Source organism: Schistocerca nitens, chromosome 2 (genome assembly GCF_023898315.1).
Source record: "Schistocerca nitens isolate TAMUIC-IGC-003100 chromosome 2, iqSchNite1.1, whole genome shotgun sequence".
In the NCBI taxonomy this organism is placed as follows: Eukaryota; Metazoa; Arthropoda; class Insecta; order Orthoptera; family Acrididae; genus Schistocerca; species Schistocerca nitens.
Genome location: NC_064615.1, coordinates 40245146 through 40262337, shown reverse-complemented (window position 1 = coordinate 40262337; position 17192 = coordinate 40245146). Strand labels below are relative to the sequence as shown.

The 17192-nt window shown below is 50.4% G+C and overlaps 18 non-coding genes across 18 annotated transcripts; 9 read left to right on the top strand and 9 right to left on the bottom strand.

Annotated features, from left to right (window-relative positions):
* Positions 1–149: 149 nt before the first annotated feature.
* On the bottom strand, positions 150–221 carry Trnag-ccc (transfer RNA glycine (anticodon CCC)). Its single transcript has one exon. It is a non-coding gene; the product is annotated as a tRNA-Gly (tRNA).
* A 683-nt stretch (positions 222–904) lies between these two features.
* Positions 905–988, top strand: Trnal-uaa (transfer RNA leucine (anticodon UAA)). The gene has a single exon. It is a non-coding gene; the product is annotated as a tRNA-Leu (tRNA).
* A 1125-nt stretch (positions 989–2113) lies between these two features.
* On the bottom strand, positions 2114–2185 carry Trnag-ccc (transfer RNA glycine (anticodon CCC)). The gene has a single exon. It is a non-coding gene; the product is annotated as a tRNA-Gly (tRNA).
* Positions 2186–2868: 683 nt separating this feature from the next.
* On the top strand, positions 2869–2952 carry Trnal-uaa (transfer RNA leucine (anticodon UAA)). The gene has a single exon. It is a non-coding gene; the product is annotated as a tRNA-Leu (tRNA).
* A 1125-nt stretch (positions 2953–4077) lies between these two features.
* Trnag-ccc (transfer RNA glycine (anticodon CCC)) lies at positions 4078–4149 on the bottom strand. Its single transcript has one exon. It is a non-coding gene; the product is annotated as a tRNA-Gly (tRNA).
* Positions 4150–4832: 683 nt separating this feature from the next.
* On the top strand, positions 4833–4916 carry Trnal-uaa (transfer RNA leucine (anticodon UAA)). Its single transcript has one exon. It is a non-coding gene; the product is annotated as a tRNA-Leu (tRNA).
* Positions 4917–6041: 1125 nt separating this feature from the next.
* On the bottom strand, positions 6042–6113 carry Trnag-ccc (transfer RNA glycine (anticodon CCC)). The gene has a single exon. It is a non-coding gene; the product is annotated as a tRNA-Gly (tRNA).
* Positions 6114–6796: 683 nt separating this feature from the next.
* Positions 6797–6880, top strand: Trnal-uaa (transfer RNA leucine (anticodon UAA)). Its single transcript has one exon. It is a non-coding gene; the product is annotated as a tRNA-Leu (tRNA).
* Positions 6881–8005: 1125 nt separating this feature from the next.
* Trnag-ccc (transfer RNA glycine (anticodon CCC)) lies at positions 8006–8077 on the bottom strand. The gene has a single exon. It is a non-coding gene; the product is annotated as a tRNA-Gly (tRNA).
* A 683-nt stretch (positions 8078–8760) lies between these two features.
* Positions 8761–8844, top strand: Trnal-uaa (transfer RNA leucine (anticodon UAA)). Its single transcript has one exon. It is a non-coding gene; the product is annotated as a tRNA-Leu (tRNA).
* A 1125-nt stretch (positions 8845–9969) lies between these two features.
* Positions 9970–10041, bottom strand: Trnag-ccc (transfer RNA glycine (anticodon CCC)). Its single transcript has one exon. It is a non-coding gene; the product is annotated as a tRNA-Gly (tRNA).
* Positions 10042–10724: 683 nt separating this feature from the next.
* Positions 10725–10808, top strand: Trnal-uaa (transfer RNA leucine (anticodon UAA)). Its single transcript has one exon. It is a non-coding gene; the product is annotated as a tRNA-Leu (tRNA).
* Positions 10809–11933: 1125 nt separating this feature from the next.
* Positions 11934–12005, bottom strand: Trnag-ccc (transfer RNA glycine (anticodon CCC)). Its single transcript has one exon. It is a non-coding gene; the product is annotated as a tRNA-Gly (tRNA).
* A 683-nt stretch (positions 12006–12688) lies between these two features.
* On the top strand, positions 12689–12772 carry Trnal-uaa (transfer RNA leucine (anticodon UAA)). Its single transcript has one exon. It is a non-coding gene; the product is annotated as a tRNA-Leu (tRNA).
* A 1125-nt stretch (positions 12773–13897) lies between these two features.
* Positions 13898–13969, bottom strand: Trnag-ccc (transfer RNA glycine (anticodon CCC)). The gene has a single exon. It is a non-coding gene; the product is annotated as a tRNA-Gly (tRNA).
* Positions 13970–14652: 683 nt separating this feature from the next.
* Trnal-uaa (transfer RNA leucine (anticodon UAA)) lies at positions 14653–14736 on the top strand. Its single transcript has one exon. It is a non-coding gene; the product is annotated as a tRNA-Leu (tRNA).
* Positions 14737–15861: 1125 nt separating this feature from the next.
* Positions 15862–15933, bottom strand: Trnag-ccc (transfer RNA glycine (anticodon CCC)). The gene has a single exon. It is a non-coding gene; the product is annotated as a tRNA-Gly (tRNA).
* Positions 15934–16616: 683 nt separating this feature from the next.
* On the top strand, positions 16617–16700 carry Trnal-uaa (transfer RNA leucine (anticodon UAA)). Its single transcript has one exon. It is a non-coding gene; the product is annotated as a tRNA-Leu (tRNA).
* Positions 16701–17192: the final 492 nt, after the last annotated feature.

Below are 17192 nucleotides of genomic sequence, written 5' to 3'. Positions count from 1 at the left end.
TGCTGTGAAACGAAATCCGGCGACTAGCGCACTGGCTACACGGAGTGAGACGTGGGGCGAAGGAAAACTATTCGTAGCGCGACAGTTCTCAGGTTCGAGGATCGCGTTACGTTACGTGGAATATCCCTAGAAGAAAAATTTACGTTTCGTGCGGTGGCCGGGAGTCGAACCCGGATCAACTGCTTGGGAAGCAACCATGCTGACCGTTACACCACCACCGCCTTGCGCTGCGTTTCACTCACGCCGCGATGTGTCGGCTACCCTCCTGCCACCAGAGGCCGAAGGCGATGACGCTGTAGGCGCTCTACGCCAGGGCGGAGGTGAGCACATCTGAACGCAGTGTGTAGGTGCTGCTAGGGCGATGTAGCGTAACTAGAAGCAGAACTGACATCCATTGAAAAAACTGCCCTTTAATTTACAGCAGCGTGATCAAAGAACTATGTAATGTGACGTACTTACTGACGATCCAGAGACGATTGAGCATATGTGTGCCAGTACAGAAGTAGAAAGCGCGTACGTATCACAGTGTTAAGTTGGTTAGTTTGATTCTCGCCTGGAGCATATCATTAGCTTCCCCTGAGGGTGAAATGCACAGCGTAGCCGTTGCTAGGGAACGGCCTTTTCTTGTCATTCGTTGTTTTCTCTGCGACAATGTAAAAATTGATAGTTGGAGTTCTGCTCGTTCCACTTAAGACAGAAGGCGACGGAAAACAACGGTGTCAGGCGCCATATTTAAGCTCTGGCTCCCGAAAGTGAGGGTGGGGTGCAACCTCACATCTGACAACTCGTCTAAAATACTCTAAAAAAACGTATTTCCTTCACACAAGAAAAAACAAGCACATTTCGCAGTAAGGCTCTGGAGATGTTGCTAGGAACGACAGCAGCAGGTCGTTTGCGCTCATAAGTCAGATTGGCCGAGCGGTCTAAGGCGCCAGATTTAAGCTCTGGTTCCCGAACGGGAGCGTGGGTTCGAACCCCACATCTGACAATGAATTTTAAATATTCCTTAACTGGCCATTTCCTTCGTGCGGGAAAGCAAGTCAATTACGCGCAAACAGGTTCGAGAGATATTATTAGAGACGGCAGTGGTTACGGAGCTTGCCCTGCAAGTCTGATTGCCCGGCGGTCAGAAGGAATGGAAAGCTGTTGGGAGACATGGCTTTCAGCCAGGCGGCCCGGATTCGATTCCCGGTAGCCGAACATTCTTTCGTTTGCTGAGTCTTGGCTATTCTCACGGCGTTTACGTTTTCTTTGTGTTGTGCTTTTTGGGTCCAACGTCAAGAAAGCAAAAGTCAACGAAAACAGATACGTGTTTAAATGACTGGCAGGGCAGTAACGAAGGTGGATGAGCCGGTGGACCGGGTACTGGACTGCTGACGTGGCCCCATTGCATAGGTCGTCAGCTGAGTAGGTTAGAGCGTCGTGGTGTGAACACAAAGGCCATGTATTCGATCGCAGCAAGTGCCATTTAATTTTTCTCTCGTAAAAGACAGTGCTTCCTCCAGCGAGACACTGCCAGGTAAATACCAAGTGATATGCACAAGAAGCAAGATGTCTGCACGTTTGCTGGCGTTGTGGCTAGCGGCCGTAGCACGCTGAGTGCAGCGGTTCTCGGCTGTTCATTGGAGTTAAGAACCGTTGTGTGTGGTTAGTAGTTGGGTGGGTGACCAGCTGGGAGCTCGACCTGCGTTTGGCTTCTTTCCTTTTGCCTTTTTACTTCGGTTTCGTTGCTGCTTAGCGTTAATGATGCTGTTCAGCACGCTGACGCCACTCTTGCCTCTCGGTACACTAAGGCGCGAATCTGTGGCCACAATAAAATGAAAGGTTCTGTCGTGTGTTTGTCGTTTTTTGGTCTCTCACAGTCGTTTCTCGCGCCTGCCCTCTACATATATGCCCGTTTCCAAGCGTCAGCTTTCGCGTCAGCCGAGCAAAGTCGAGACAAGTCGACACATGGAGACACACGATGCTGTGAAACGAAATCCGGCGACTAGCGCACTGGCTACACGGAGTGAGACGTGGGGCGAAGGAAAACTATTCGTAGCGCGACAGTTCTCAGGTTCGAGGATCGCGTTACGTTACGTGGAATATCCCTAGAAGAAAAATTTACGTTTCGTGCGGTGGCCGGGAGTCGAACCCGGATCAACTGCTTGGGAAGCAACCATGCTGACCGTTACACCACCACCGCCTTGCGCTGCGTTTCACTCACGCCGCGATGTGTCGGCTACCCTCCTGCCACCAGAGGCCGAAGGCGATGACGCTGTAGGCGCTCTACGCCAGGGCGGAGGTGAGCACATCTGAACGCAGTGTGTAGGTGCTGCTAGGGCGATGTAGCGTAACTAGAAGCAGAACTGACATCCATTGAAAAAACTGCCCTTTAATTTACAGCAGCGTGATCAAAGAAATATGTAATGTGACGTACTTACTGACGATCCAGAGACGATTGAGCATATGTGTGCCAGTACAGAAGTAGAAAGCGCGTACGTATCACAGTGTTAAGTTGGTTAGTTTGATTCTCGCCTGGAGCATATCATTAGCTTCCCCTGAGGGTGAAATGCACAGCGTAGCCGTTGCTAGGGAACGGCCTTTTCTTGTCATTCGTTGTTTTCTCTGCGACAATGTAAAAATTGATAGTTGGAGTTCTGCTCGTTCCACTTAAGACAGAAGGCGACGGAAAACAACGGTGTCAGGCGCCATATTTAAGCTCTGGCTCCCGAAAGTGAGGGTGGGGTGCAACCTCACATCTGACAACTCGTCTAAAATACTCTAAAAAAACGTATTTCCTTCACACAAGAAAAAACAAGCACATTTCGCAGTAAGGCTCTGGAGATGTTGCTAGGAACGACAGCAGCAGGTCGTTTGCGCTCACAAGTCAGATTGGCCGAGCGGTCTAAGGCGCCAGATTTAAGCTCTGGTTCCCGAACGGGAGCGTGGGTTCGAACCCCACATCTGACAATGAATTTTAAATATTCCTTAACTGGCCATTTCCTTCGTGCGGGAAAGCAAGTCAATTACGCGCAAACAGGTTCGAGAGATATTATTAGAGACGGCAGTGGTTACGGAGCTTGCCCTGCAAGTCTGATTGCCCGGCGGTCAGAAGGAATGGAAAGCTGTTGGGAGACATGGCTTTCAGCCAGGCGGCCCGGATTCGATTCCCGGTAGCCGAACATTCTTTCGTTTGCTGAGTCTTGGCTATTCTCACGGCGTTTACGTTTTCTTTGTGTTGTGCTTTTTGGGTCCAACGTCAAGAAAGCAAAAGTCAACGAAAACAGATACGTGTTTAAATGACTGGCAGGGCAGTAACGAAGGTGGATGAGCCGGTGGACCGGGTACTGGACTGCTGACGTGGCCCCATTGCATAGGTCGTCAGCTGAGTAGGTTAGAGCGTCGTGGTGTGAACACAAAGGCCATGTATTCGATCGCAGCAAGTGCCATTTAATTTTTCTCTCGTAAAAGACAGTGCTTCCTCCAGCGAGACACTGCCAGGTAAATACCAAGTGATATGCACAAGAAGCAAGATGTCTGCACGTTTGGTGGCGTTGTGGCTAGCGGCCGTAGCACGCTGAGTGCAGCGGTTCTCGGCTGTTCATTGGAGTTAAGAACCGTTGTGTGTGGTTAGTAGTTGGGTGGGTGACCAGCTGGGAGCTCGACCTGCGTTTGGCTTCTTTCCTTTTGCCTTTTTACTTCGGTTTCGTTGCTGCTTAGCGTTAATGATGCTGTTCAGCACGCTGACGCCACTCTTGCCTCTCGGTACACTAAGGCGCGAATCTGTGGCCACAATAAAATGAAAGGTTCTGTCGTGTGTTTGTCGTTTTTTGGTCTCTCACAGTCGTTTCTCGCGCCTGCCCTCTACATATATGCCCGTTTCCAAGCGTCAGCTTTCGCGTCAGCCGAGCAAAGTCGAGACAAGTCGACACATGGAGACACACGATGCTGTGAAACGAAATCCGGCGACTAGCGCACTGGCTACACGGAGTGAGACGTGGGGCGAAGGAAAACTATTCGTAGCGCGACAGTTCTCAGGTTCGAGGATCGCGTTACGTTACGTGGAATATCCCTAGAAGAAAAATTTACGTTTCGTGCGGTGGCCGGGAGTCGAACCCGGATCAACTGCTTGGGAAGCAACCATGCTGACCGTTACACCACCACCGCCTTGCGCTGCGTTTCACTCACGCCGCGATGTGTCGGCTACCCTCCTGCCACCAGAGGCCGAAGGCGATGACGCTGTAGGCGCTCTACGCCAGGGCGGAGGTGAGCACATCTGAACGCAGTGTGTAGGTGCTGCTAGGGCGATGTAGCGTAACTAGAAGCAGAACTGACATCCATTGAAAAAACTGCCCTTTAATTTACAGCAGCGTGATCAAAGAAATATGTAATGTGACGTACTTACTGACGATCCAGAGACGATTGAGCATATGTGTGCCAGTACAGAAGTAGAAAGCGCGTACGTATCACAGTGTTAAGTTGGTTAGTTTGATTCTCGCCTGGAGCATATCATTAGCTTCCCCTGAGGGTGAAATGCACAGCGTAGCCGTTGCTAGGGAACGGCCTTTTCTTGTCATTCGTTGTTTTCTCTGCGACAATGTAAAAATTGATAGTTGGAGTTCTGCTCGTTCCACTTAAGACAGAAGGCGACGGAAAACAACGGTGTCAGGCGCCATATTTAAGCTCTGGCTCCCGAAAGTGAGGGTGGGGTGCAACCTCACATCTGACAACTCGTCTAAAATACTCTAAAAAAACGTATTTCCTTCACACAAGAAAAAACAAGCACATTTCGCAGTAAGGCTCTGGAGATGTTGCTAGGAACGACAGCAGCAGGTCGTTTGCGCTCACAAGTCAGATTGGCCGAGCGGTCTAAGGCGCCAGATTTAAGCTCTGGTTCCCGAACGGGAGCGTGGGTTCGAACCCCACATCTGACAATGAATTTTAAATATTCCTTAACTGGCCATTTCCTTCGTGCGGGAAAGCAAGTCAATTACGCGCAAACAGGTTCGAGAGATATTATTAGAGACGGCAGTGGTTACGGAGCTTGCCCTGCAAGTCTGATTGCCCGGCGGTCAGAAGGAATGGAAAGCTGTTGGGAGACATGGCTTTCAGCCAGGCGGCCCGGATTCGATTCCCGGTAGCCGAACATTCTTTCGTTTGCTGAGTCTTGGCTATTCTCACGGCGTTTACGTTTTCTTTGTGTTGTGCTTTTTGGGTCCAACGTCAAGAAAGCAAAAGTCAACGAAAACAGATACGTGTTTAAATGACTGGCAGGGCAGTAACGAAGGTGGATGAGCCGGTGGACCGGGTACTGGACTGCTGACGTGGCCCCATTGCATAGGTCGTCAGCTGAGTAGGTTAGAGCGTCGTGGTGTGAACACAAAGGCCATGTATTCGATCGCAGCAAGTGCCATTTAATTTTTCTCTCGTAAAAGACAGTGCTTCCTCCAGCGAGACACTGCCAGGTAAATACCAAGTGATATGCACAAGAAGCAAGATGTCTGCACGGTTGGTGGCGTTGTGGCTAGCGGCCGTAGCACGCTGAGTGCAGCGGTTCTCGGCTGTTCATTGGAGTTAAGAACCGTTGTGTGTGGTTAGTAGTTGGGTGGGTGACCAGCTGGGAGCTCGACCTGCGTTTGGCTTCTTTCCTTTTGCCTTTTTACTTCGGTTTCGTTGCTGCTTAGCGTTAATGATGCTGTTCAGCACGCTGACGCCACTCTTGCCTCTCGGTACACTAAGGCGCGAATCTGTGGCCACAATAAAATGAAAGGTTCTGTCGTGTGTTTGTCGTTTTTTGGTCTCTCACAGTCGTTTCTCGCGCCTGCCCTCTACATATATGCCCGTTTCCAAGCGTCAGCTTTCGCGTCAGCCGAGCAAAGTCGAGACAAGTCGACACATGGAGACACACGATGCTGTGAAACGAAATCCGGCGACTAGCGCACTGGCTACACGGAGTGAGACGTGGGGCGAAGGAAAACTATTCGTAGCGCGACAGTTCTCAGGTTCGAGGATCGCGTTACGTTACGTGGAATATCCCTAGAAGAAAAATTTACGTTTCGTGCGGTGGCCGGGAGTCGAACCCGGATCAACTGCTTGGGAAGCAACCATGCTGACCGTTACACCACCACCGCCTTGCGCTGCGTTTCACTCACGCCGCGATGTGTCGGCTACCCTCCTGCCACCAGAGGCCGAAGGCGATGACGCTGTAGGCGCTCTACGCCAGGGCGGAGGTGAGCACATCTGAACGCAGTGTGTAGGTGCTGCTAGGGCGATGTAGCGTAACTAGAAGCAGAACTGACATCCATTGAAAAAACTGCCCTTTAATTTACAGCAGCGTGATCAAAGAACTATGTAATGTGACGTACTTACTGACGATCCAGAGACGATTGAGCATATGTGTGCCAGTACAGAAGTAGAAAGCGCGTACGTATCACAGTGTTAAGTTGGTTAGTTTGATTCTCGCCTGGAGCATATCATTAGCTTCCCCTGAGGGTGAAATGCACAGCGTAGCCGTTGCTAGGGAACGGCCTTTTCTTGTCATTCGTTGTTTTCTCTGCGACAATGTAAAAATTGATAGTTGGAGTTCTGCTCGTTCCACTTAAGACAGAAGGCGACGGAAAACAACGGTGTCAGGCGCCATATTTAAGCTCTGGCTCCCGAAAGTGAGGGTGGGGTGCAACCTCACATCTGACAACTCGTCTAAAATACTCTAAAAAAACGTATTTCCTTCACACAAGAAAAAACAAGCACATTTCGCAGTAAGGCTCTGGAGATGTTGCTAGGAACGACAGCAGCAGGTCGTTTGCGCTCATAAGTCAGATTGGCCGAGCGGTCTAAGGCGCCAGATTTAAGCTCTGGTTCCCGAACGGGAGCGTGGGTTCGAACCCCACATCTGACAATGAATTTTAAATATTCCTTAACTGGCCATTTCCTTCGTGCGGGAAAGCAAGTCAATTACGCGCAAACAGGTTCGAGAGATATTATTAGAGACGGCAGTGGTTACGGAGCTTGCCCTGCAAGTCTGATTGCCCGGCGGTCAGAAGGAATGGAAAGCTGTTGGGAGACATGGCTTTCAGCCAGGCGGCCCGGATTCGATTCCCGGTAGCCGAACATTCTTTCGTTTGCTGAGTCTTGGCTATTCTCACGGCGTTTACGTTTTCTTTGTGTTGTGCTTTTTGGGTCCAACGTCAAGAAAGCAAAAGTCAACGAAAACAGATACGTGTTTAAATGACTGGCAGGGCAGTAACGAAGGTGGATGAGCCGGTGGACCGGGTACTGGACTGCTGACGTGGCCCCATTGCATAGGTCGTCAGCTGAGTAGGTTAGAGCGTCGTGGTGTGAACACAAAGGCCATGTATTCGATCGCAGCAAGTGCCATTTAATTTTTCTCTCGTAAAAGACAGTGCTTCCTCCAGCGAGACACTGCCAGGTAAATACCAAGTGATATGCACAAGAAGCAAGATGTCTGCACGTTTGGTGGCGTTGTGGCTAGCGGCCGTAGCACGCTGAGTGCAGCGGTTCTCGGCTGTTCATTGGAGTTAAGAACCGTTGTGTGTGGTTAGTAGTTGGGTGGGTGACCAGCTGGGAGCTCGACCTGCGTTTGGCTTCTTTCCTTTTGCCTTTTTACTTCGGTTTCGTTGCTGCTTAGCGTTAATGATGCTGTTCAGCACGCTGACGCCACTCTTGCCTCTCGGTACACTAAGGCGCGAATCTGTGGCCACAATAAAATGAAAGGTTCTGTCGTGTGTTTGTCGTTTTTTGGTCTCTCACAGTCGTTTCTCGCGCCTGCCCTCTACATATATGCCCGTTTCCAAGCGTCAGCTTTCGCGTCAGCCGAGCAAAGTCGAGACAAGTCGACACATGGAGACACACGATGCTGTGAAACGAAATCCGGCGACTAGCGCACTGGCTACACGGAGTGAGACGTGGGGCGAAGGAAAACTATTCGTAGCGCGACAGTTCTCAGGTTCGAGGATCGCGTTACGTTACGTGGAATATCCCTAGAAGAAAAATTTACGTTTCGTGCGGTGGCCGGGAGTCGAACCCGGATCAACTGCTTGGGAAGCAACCATGCTGACCGTTACACCACCACCGCCTTGCGCTGCGTTTCACTCACGCCGCGATGTGTCGGCTACCCTCCTGCCACCAGAGGCCGAAGGCGATGACGCTGTAGGCGCTCTACGCCAGGGCGGAGGTGAGCACATCTGAACGCAGTGTGTAGGTGCTGCTAGGGCGATGTAGCGTAACTAGAAGCAGAACTGACATCCATTGAAAAAACTGCCCTTTAATTTACAGCAGCGTGATCAAAGAAATATGTAATGTGACGTACTTACTGACGATCCAGAGACGATTGAGCATATGTGTGCCAGTACAGAAGTAGAAAGCGCGTACGTATCACAGTGTTAAGTTGGTTAGTTTGATTCTCGCCTGGAGCATATCATTAGCTTCCCCTGAGGGTGAAATGCACAGCGTAGCCGTTGCTAGGGAACGGCCTTTTCTTGTCATTCGTTGTTTTCTCTGCGACAATGTAAAAATTGATAGTTGGAGTTCTGCTCGTTCCACTTAAGACAGAAGGCGACGGAAAACAACGGTGTCAGGCGCCATATTTAAGCTCTGGCTCCCGAAAGTGAGGGTGGGGTGCAACCTCACATCTGACAACTCGTCTAAAATACTCTAAAAAAACGTATTTCCTTCACACAAGAAAAAACAAGCACATTTCGCAGTAAGGCTCTGGAGATGTTGCTAGGAACGACAGCAGCAGGTCGTTTGCGCTCACAAGTCAGATTGGCCGAGCGGTCTAAGGCGCCAGATTTAAGCTCTGGTTCCCGAACGGGAGCGTGGGTTCGAACCCCACATCTGACAATGAATTTTAAATATTCCTTAACTGGCCATTTCCTTCGTGCGGGAAAGCAAGTCAATTACGCGCAAACAGGTTCGAGAGATATTATTAGAGACGGCAGTGGTTACGGAGCTTGCCCTGCAAGTCTGATTGCCCGGCGGTCAGAAGGAATGGAAAGCTGTTGGGAGACATGGCTTTCAGCCAGGCGGCCCGGATTCGATTCCCGGTAGCCGAACATTCTTTCGTTTGCTGAGTCTTGGCTATTCTCACGGCGTTTACGTTTTCTTTGTGTTGTGCTTTTTGGGTCCAACGTCAAGAAAGCAAAAGTCAACGAAAACAGATACGTGTTTAAATGACTGGCAGGGCAGTAACGAAGGTGGATGAGCCGGTGGACCGGGTACTGGACTGCTGACGTGGCCCCATTGCATAGGTCGTCAGCTGAGTAGGTTAGAGCGTCGTGGTGTGAACACAAAGGCCATGTATTCGATCGCAGCAAGTGCCATTTAATTTTTCTCTCGTAAAAGACAGTGCTTCCTCCAGCGAGACACTGCCAGGTAAATACCAAGTGATATGCACAAGAAGCAAGATGTCTGCACGTTTGGTGGCGTTGTGGCTAGCGGCCGTAGCACGCTGAGTGCAGCGGTTCTCGGCTGTTCATTGGAGTTAAGAACCGTTGTGTGTGGTTAGTAGTTGGGTGGGTGACCAGCTGGGAGCTCGACCTGCGTTTGGCTTCTTTCCTTTTGCCTTTTTACTTCGGTTTCGTTGCTGCTTAGCGTTAATGATGCTGTTCAGCACGCTGACGCCACTCTTGCCTCTCGGTACACTAAGGCGCGAATCTGTGGCCACAATAAAATGAAAGGTTCTGTCGTGTGTTTGTCGTTTTTTGGTCTCTCACAGTCGTTTCTCGCGCCTGCCCTCTACATATATGCCCGTTTCCAAGCGTCAGCTTTCGCGTCAGCCGAGCAAAGTCGAGACAAGTCGACACATGGAGACACACGATGCTGTGAAACGAAATCCGGCGACTAGCGCACTGGCTACACGGAGTGAGACGTGGGGCGAAGGAAAACTATTCGTAGCGCGACAGTTCTCAGGTTCGAGGATCGCGTTACGTTACGTGGAATATCCCTAGAAGAAAAATTTACGTTTCGTGCGGTGGCCGGGAGTCGAACCCGGATCAACTGCTTGGGAAGCAACCATGCTGACCGTTACACCACCACCGCCTTGCGCTGCGTTTCACTCACGCCGCGATGTGTCGGCTACCCTCCTGCCACCAGAGGCCGAAGGCGATGACGCTGTAGGCGCTCTACGCCAGGGCGGAGGTGAGCACATCTGAACGCAGTGTGTAGGTGCTGCTAGGGCGATGTAGCGTAACTAGAAGCAGAACTGACATCCATTGAAAAAACTGCCCTTTAATTTACAGCAGCGTGATCAAAGAACTATGTAATGTGACGTACTTACTGACGATCCAGAGACGATTGAGCATATGTGTGCCAGTACAGAAGTAGAAAGCGCGTACGTATCACAGTGTTAAGTTGGTTAGTTTGATTCTCGCCTGGAGCATATCATTAGCTTCCCCTGAGGGTGAAATGCACAGCGTAGCCGTTGCTAGGGAACGGCCTTTTCTTGTCATTCGTTGTTTTCTCTGCGACAATGTAAAAATTGATAGTTGGAGTTCTGCTCGTTCCACTTAAGACAGAAGGCGACGGAAAACAACGGTGTCAGGCGCCATATTTAAGCTCTGGCTCCCGAAAGTGAGGGTGGGGTGCAACCTCACATCTGACAACTCGTCTAAAATACTCTAAAAAAACGTATTTCCTTCACACAAGAAAAAACAAGCACATTTCGCAGTAAGGCTCTGGAGATGTTGCTAGGAACGACAGCAGCAGGTCGTTTGCGCTCATAAGTCAGATTGGCCGAGCGGTCTAAGGCGCCAGATTTAAGCTCTGGTTCCCGAACGGGAGCGTGGGTTCGAACCCCACATCTGACAATGAATTTTAAATATTCCTTAACTGGCCATTTCCTTCGTGCGGGAAAGCAAGTCAATTACGCGCAAACAGGTTCGAGAGATATTATTAGAGACGGCAGTGGTTACGGAGCTTGCCCTGCAAGTCTGATTGCCCGGCGGTCAGAAGGAATGGAAAGCTGTTGGGAGACATGGCTTTCAGCCAGGCGGCCCGGATTCGATTCCCGGTAGCCGAACATTCTTTCGTTTGCTGAGTCTTGGCTATTCTCACGGCGTTTACGTTTTCTTTGTGTTGTGCTTTTTGGGTCCAACGTCAAGAAAGCAAAAGTCAACGAAAACAGATACGTGTTTAAATGACTGGCAGGGCAGTAACGAAGGTGGATGAGCCGGTGGACCGGGTACTGGACTGCTGACGTGGCCCCATTGCATAGGTCGTCAGCTGAGTAGGTTAGAGCGTCGTGGTGTGAACACAAAGGCCATGTATTCGATCGCAGCAAGTGCCATTTAATTTTTCTCTCGTAAAAGACAGTGCTTCCTCCAGCGAGACACTGCCAGGTAAATACCAAGTGATATGCACAAGAAGCAAGATGTCTGCACGTTTGGTGGCGTTGTGGCTAGCGGCCGTAGCACGCTGAGTGCAGCGGTTCTCGGCTGTTCATTGGAGTTAAGAACCGTTGTGTGTGGTTAGTAGTTGGGTGGGTGACCAGCTGGGAGCTCGACCTGCGTTTGGCTTCTTTCCTTTTGCCTTTTTACTTCGGTTTCGTTGCTGCTTAGCGTTAATGATGCTGTTCAGCACGCTGACGCCACTCTTGCCTCTCGGTACACTAAGGCGCGAATCTGTGGCCACAATAAAATGAAAGGTTCTGTCGTGTGTTTGTCGTTTTTTGGTCTCTCACAGTCGTTTCTCGCGCCTGCCCTCTACATATATGCCCGTTTCCAAGCGTCAGCTTTCGCGTCAGCCGAGCAAAGTCGAGACAAGTCGACACATGGAGACACACGATGCTGTGAAACGAAATCCGGCGACTAGCGCACTGGCTACACGGAGTGAGACGTGGGGCGAAGGAAAACTATTCGTAGCGCGACAGTTCTCAGGTTCGAGGATCGCGTTACGTTACGTGGAATATCCCTAGAAGAAAAATTTACGTTTCGTGCGGTGGCCGGGAGTCGAACCCGGATCAACTGCTTGGGAAGCAACCATGCTGACCGTTACACCACCACCGCCTTGCGCTGCGTTTCACTCACGCCGCGATGTGTCGGCTACCCTCCTGCCACCAGAGGCCGAAGGCGATGACGCTGTAGGCGCTCTACGCCAGGGCGGAGGTGAGCACATCTGAACGCAGTGTGTAGGTGCTGCTAGGGCGATGTAGCGTAACTAGAAGCAGAACTGACATCCATTGAAAAAACTGCCCTTTAATTTACAGCAGCGTGATCAAAGAAATATGTAATGTGACGTACTTACTGACGATCCAGAGACGATTGAGCATATGTGTGCCAGTACAGAAGTAGAAAGCGCGTACGTATCACAGTGTTAAGTTGGTTAGTTTGATTCTCGCCTGGAGCATATCATTAGCTTCCCCTGAGGGTGAAATGCACAGCGTAGCCGTTGCTAGGGAACGGCCTTTTCTTGTCATTCGTTGTTTTCTCTGCGACAATGTAAAAATTGATAGTTGGAGTTCTGCTCGTTCCACTTAAGACAGAAGGCGACGGAAAACAACGGTGTCAGGCGCCATATTTAAGCTCTGGCTCCCGAAAGTGAGGGTGGGGTGCAACCTCACATCTGACAACTCGTCTAAAATACTCTAAAAAAACGTATTTCCTTCACACAAGAAAAAACAAGCACATTTCGCAGTAAGGCTCTGGAGATGTTGCTAGGAACGACAGCAGCAGGTCGTTTGCGCTCACAAGTCAGATTGGCCGAGCGGTCTAAGGCGCCAGATTTAAGCTCTGGTTCCCGAACGGGAGCGTGGGTTCGAACCCCACATCTGACAATGAATTTTAAATATTCCTTAACTGGCCATTTCCTTCGTGCGGGAAAGCAAGTCAATTACGCGCAAACAGGTTCGAGAGATATTATTAGAGACGGCAGTGGTTACGGAGCTTGCCCTGCAAGTCTGATTGCCCGGCGGTCAGAAGGAATGGAAAGCTGTTGGGAGACATGGCTTTCAGCCAGGCGGCCCGGATTCGATTCCCGGTAGCCGAACATTCTTTCGTTTGCTGAGTCTTGGCTATTCTCACGGCGTTTACGTTTTCTTTGTGTTGTGCTTTTTGGGTCCAACGTCAAGAAAGCAAAAGTCAACGAAAACAGATACGTGTTTAAATGACTGGCAGGGCAGTAACGAAGGTGGATGAGCCGGTGGACCGGGTACTGGACTGCTGACGTGGCCCCATTGCATAGGTCGTCAGCTGAGTAGGTTAGAGCGTCGTGGTGTGAACACAAAGGCCATGTATTCGATCGCAGCAAGTGCCATTTAATTTTTCTCTCGTAAAAGACAGTGCTTCCTCCAGCGAGACACTGCCAGGTAAATACCAAGTGATATGCACAAGAAGCAAGATGTCTGCACGTTTGGTGGCGTTGTGGCTAGCGGCCGTAGCACGCTGAGTGCAGCGGTTCTCGGCTGTTCATTGGAGTTAAGAACCGTTGTGTGTGGTTAGTAGTTGGGTGGGTGACCAGCTGGGAGCTCGACCTGCGTTTGGCTTCTTTCCTTTTGCCTTTTTACTTCGGTTTCGTTGCTGCTTAGCGTTAATGATGCTGTTCAGCACGCTGACGCCACTCTTGCCTCTCGGTACACTAAGGCGCGAATCTGTGGCCACAATAAAATGAAAGGTTCTGTCGTGTGTTTGTCGTTTTTTGGTCTCTCACAGTCGTTTCTCGCGCCTGCCCTCTACATATATGCCCGTTTCCAAGCGTCAGCTTTCGCGTCAGCCGAGCAAAGTCGAGACAAGTCGACACATGGAGACACACGATGCTGTGAAACGAAATCCGGCGACTAGCGCACTGGCTACACGGAGTGAGACGTGGGGCGAAGGAAAACTATTCGTAGCGCGACAGTTCTCAGGTTCGAGGATCGCGTTACGTTACGTGGAATATCCCTAGAAGAAAAATTTACGTTTCGTGCGGTGGCCGGGAGTCGAACCCGGATCAACTGCTTGGGAAGCAACCATGCTGACCGTTACACCACCACCGCCTTGCGCTGCGTTTCACTCACGCCGCGATGTGTCGGCTACCCTCCTGCCACCAGAGGCCGAAGGCGATGACGCTGTAGGCGCTCTACGCCAGGGCGGAGGTGAGCACATCTGAACGCAGTGTGTAGGTGCTGCTAGGGCGATGTAGCGTAACTAGAAGCAGAACTGACATCCATTGAAAAAACTGCCCTTTAATTTACAGCAGCGTGATCAAAGAAATATGTAATGTGACGTACTTACTGACGATCCAGAGACGATTGAGCATATGTGTGCCAGTACAGAAGTAGAAAGCGCGTACGTATCACAGTGTTAAGTTGGTTAGTTTGATTCTCGCCTGGAGCATATCATTAGCTTCCCCTGAGGGTGAAATGCACAGCGTAGCCGTTGCTAGGGAACGGCCTTTTCTTGTCATTCGTTGTTTTCTCTGCGACAATGTAAAAATTGATAGTTGGAGTTCTGCTCGTTCCACTTAAGACAGAAGGCGACGGAAAACAACGGTGTCAGGCGCCATATTTAAGCTCTGGCTCCCGAAAGTGAGGGTGGGGTGCAACCTCACATCTGACAACTCGTCTAAAATACTCTAAAAAAACGTATTTCCTTCACACAAGAAAAAACAAGCACATTTCGCAGTAAGGCTCTGGAGATGTTGCTAGGAACGACAGCAGCAGGTCGTTTGCGCTCACAAGTCAGATTGGCCGAGCGGTCTAAGGCGCCAGATTTAAGCTCTGGTTCCCGAACGGGAGCGTGGGTTCGAACCCCACATCTGACAATGAATTTTAAATATTCCTTAACTGGCCATTTCCTTCGTGCGGGAAAGCAAGTCAATTACGCGCAAACAGGTTCGAGAGATATTATTAGAGACGGCAGTGGTTACGGAGCTTGCCCTGCAAGTCTGATTGCCCGGCGGTCAGAAGGAATGGAAAGCTGTTGGGAGACATGGCTTTCAGCCAGGCGGCCCGGATTCGATTCCCGGTAGCCGAACATTCTTTCGTTTGCTGAGTCTTGGCTATTCTCACGGCGTTTACGTTTTCTTTGTGTTGTGCTTTTTGGGTCCAACGTCAAGAAAGCAAAAGTCAACGAAAACAGATACGTGTTTAAATGACTGGCAGGGCAGTAACGAAGGTGGATGAGCCGGTGGACCGGGTACTGGACTGCTGACGTGGCCCCATTGCATAGGTCGTCAGCTGAGTAGGTTAGAGCGTCGTGGTGTGAACACAAAGGCCATGTATTCGATCGCAGCAAGTGCCATTTAATTTTTCTCTCGTAAAAGACAGTGCTTCCTCCAGCGAGACACTGCCAGGTAAATACCAAGTGATATGCACAAGAAGCAAGATGTCTGCACGTTTGGTGGCGTTGTGGCTAGCGGCCGTAGCACGCTGAGTGCAGCGGTTCTCGGCTGTTCATTGGAGTTAAGAACCGTTGTGTGTGGTTAGTAGTTGGGTGGGTGACCAGCTGGGAGCTCGACCTGCGTTTGGCTTCTTTCCTTTTGCCTTTTTACTTCGGTTTCGTTGCTGCTTAGCGTTAATGATGCTGTTCAGCACGCTGACGCCACTCTTGCCTCTCGGTACACTAAGGCGCGAATCTGTGGCCACAATAAAATGAAAGGTTCTGTCGTGTGTTTGTCGTTTTTTGGTCTCTCACAGTCGTTTCTCGCGCCTGCCCTCTACATATATGCCCGTTTCCAAGCGTCAGCTTTCGCGTCAGCCGAGCAAAGTCGAGACAAGTCGACACATGGAGACACACGATGCTGTGAAACGAAATCCGGCGACTAGCGCACTGGCTACACGGAGTGAGACGTGGGGCGAAGGAAAACTATTCGTAGCGCGACAGTTCTCAGGTTCGAGGATCGCGTTACGTTACGTGGAATATCCCTAGAAGAAAAATTTACGTTTCGTGCGGTGGCCGGGAGTCGAACCCGGATCAACTGCTTGGGAAGCAACCATGCTGACCGTTACACCACCACCGCCTTGCGCTGCGTTTCACTCACGCCGCGATGTGTCGGCTACCCTCCTGCCACCAGAGGCCGAAGGCGATGACGCTGTAGGCGCTCTACGCCAGGGCGGAGGTGAGCACATCTGAACGCAGTGTGTAGGTGCTGCTAGGGCGATGTAGCGTAACTAGAAGCAGAACTGACATCCATTGAAAAAACTGCCCTTTAATTTACAGCAGCGTGATCAAAGAACTATGTAATGTGACGTACTTACTGACGATCCAGAGACGATTGAGCATATGTGTGCCAGTACAGAAGTAGAAAGCGCGTACGTATCACAGTGTTAAGTTGGTTAGTTTGATTCTCGCCTGGAGCATATCATTAGCTTCCCCTGAGGGTGAAATGCACAGCGTAGCCGTTGCTAGGGAACGGCCTTTTCTTGTCATTCGTTGTTTTCTCTGCGACAATGTAAAAATTGATAGTTGGAGTTCTGCTCGTTCCACTTAAGACAGAAGGCGACGGAAAACAACGGTGTCAGGCGCCATATTTAAGCTCTGGCTCCCGAAAGTGAGGGTGGGGTGCAACCTCACATCTGACAACTCGTCTAAAATACTCTAAAAAAACGTATTTCCTTCACACAAGAAAAAACAAGCACATTTCGCAGTAAGGCTCTGGAGATGTTGCTAGGAACGACAGCAGCAGGTCGTTTGCGCTCATAAGTCAGATTGGCCGAGCGGTCTAAGGCGCCAGATTTAAGCTCTGGTTCCCGAACGGGAGCGTGGGTTCGAACCCCACATCTGACAATGAATTTTAAATATTCCTTAACTGGCCATTTCCTTCGTGCGGGAAAGCAAGTCAATTACGCGCAAACAGGTTCGAGAGATATTATTAGAGACGGCAGTGGTTACGGAGCTTGCCCTGCAAGTCTGATTGCCCGGCGGTCAGAAGGAATGGAAAGCTGTTGGGAGACATGGCTTTCAGCCAGGCGGCCCGGATTCGATTCCCGGTAGCCGAACATTCTTTCGTTTGCTGAGTCTTGGCTATTCTCACGGCGTTTACGTTTTCTTTGTGTTGTGCTTTTTGGGTCCAACGTCAAGAAAGCAAAAGTCAACGAAAACAGATACGTGTTTAAATGACTGGCAGGGCAGTAACGAAGGTGGATGAGCCGGTGGACCGGGTACTGGACTGCTGACGTGGCCCCATTGCATAGGTCGTCAGCTGAGTAGGTTAGAGCGTCGTGGTGTGAACACAAAGGCCATGTATTCGATCGCAGCAAGTGCCATTTAATTTTTCTC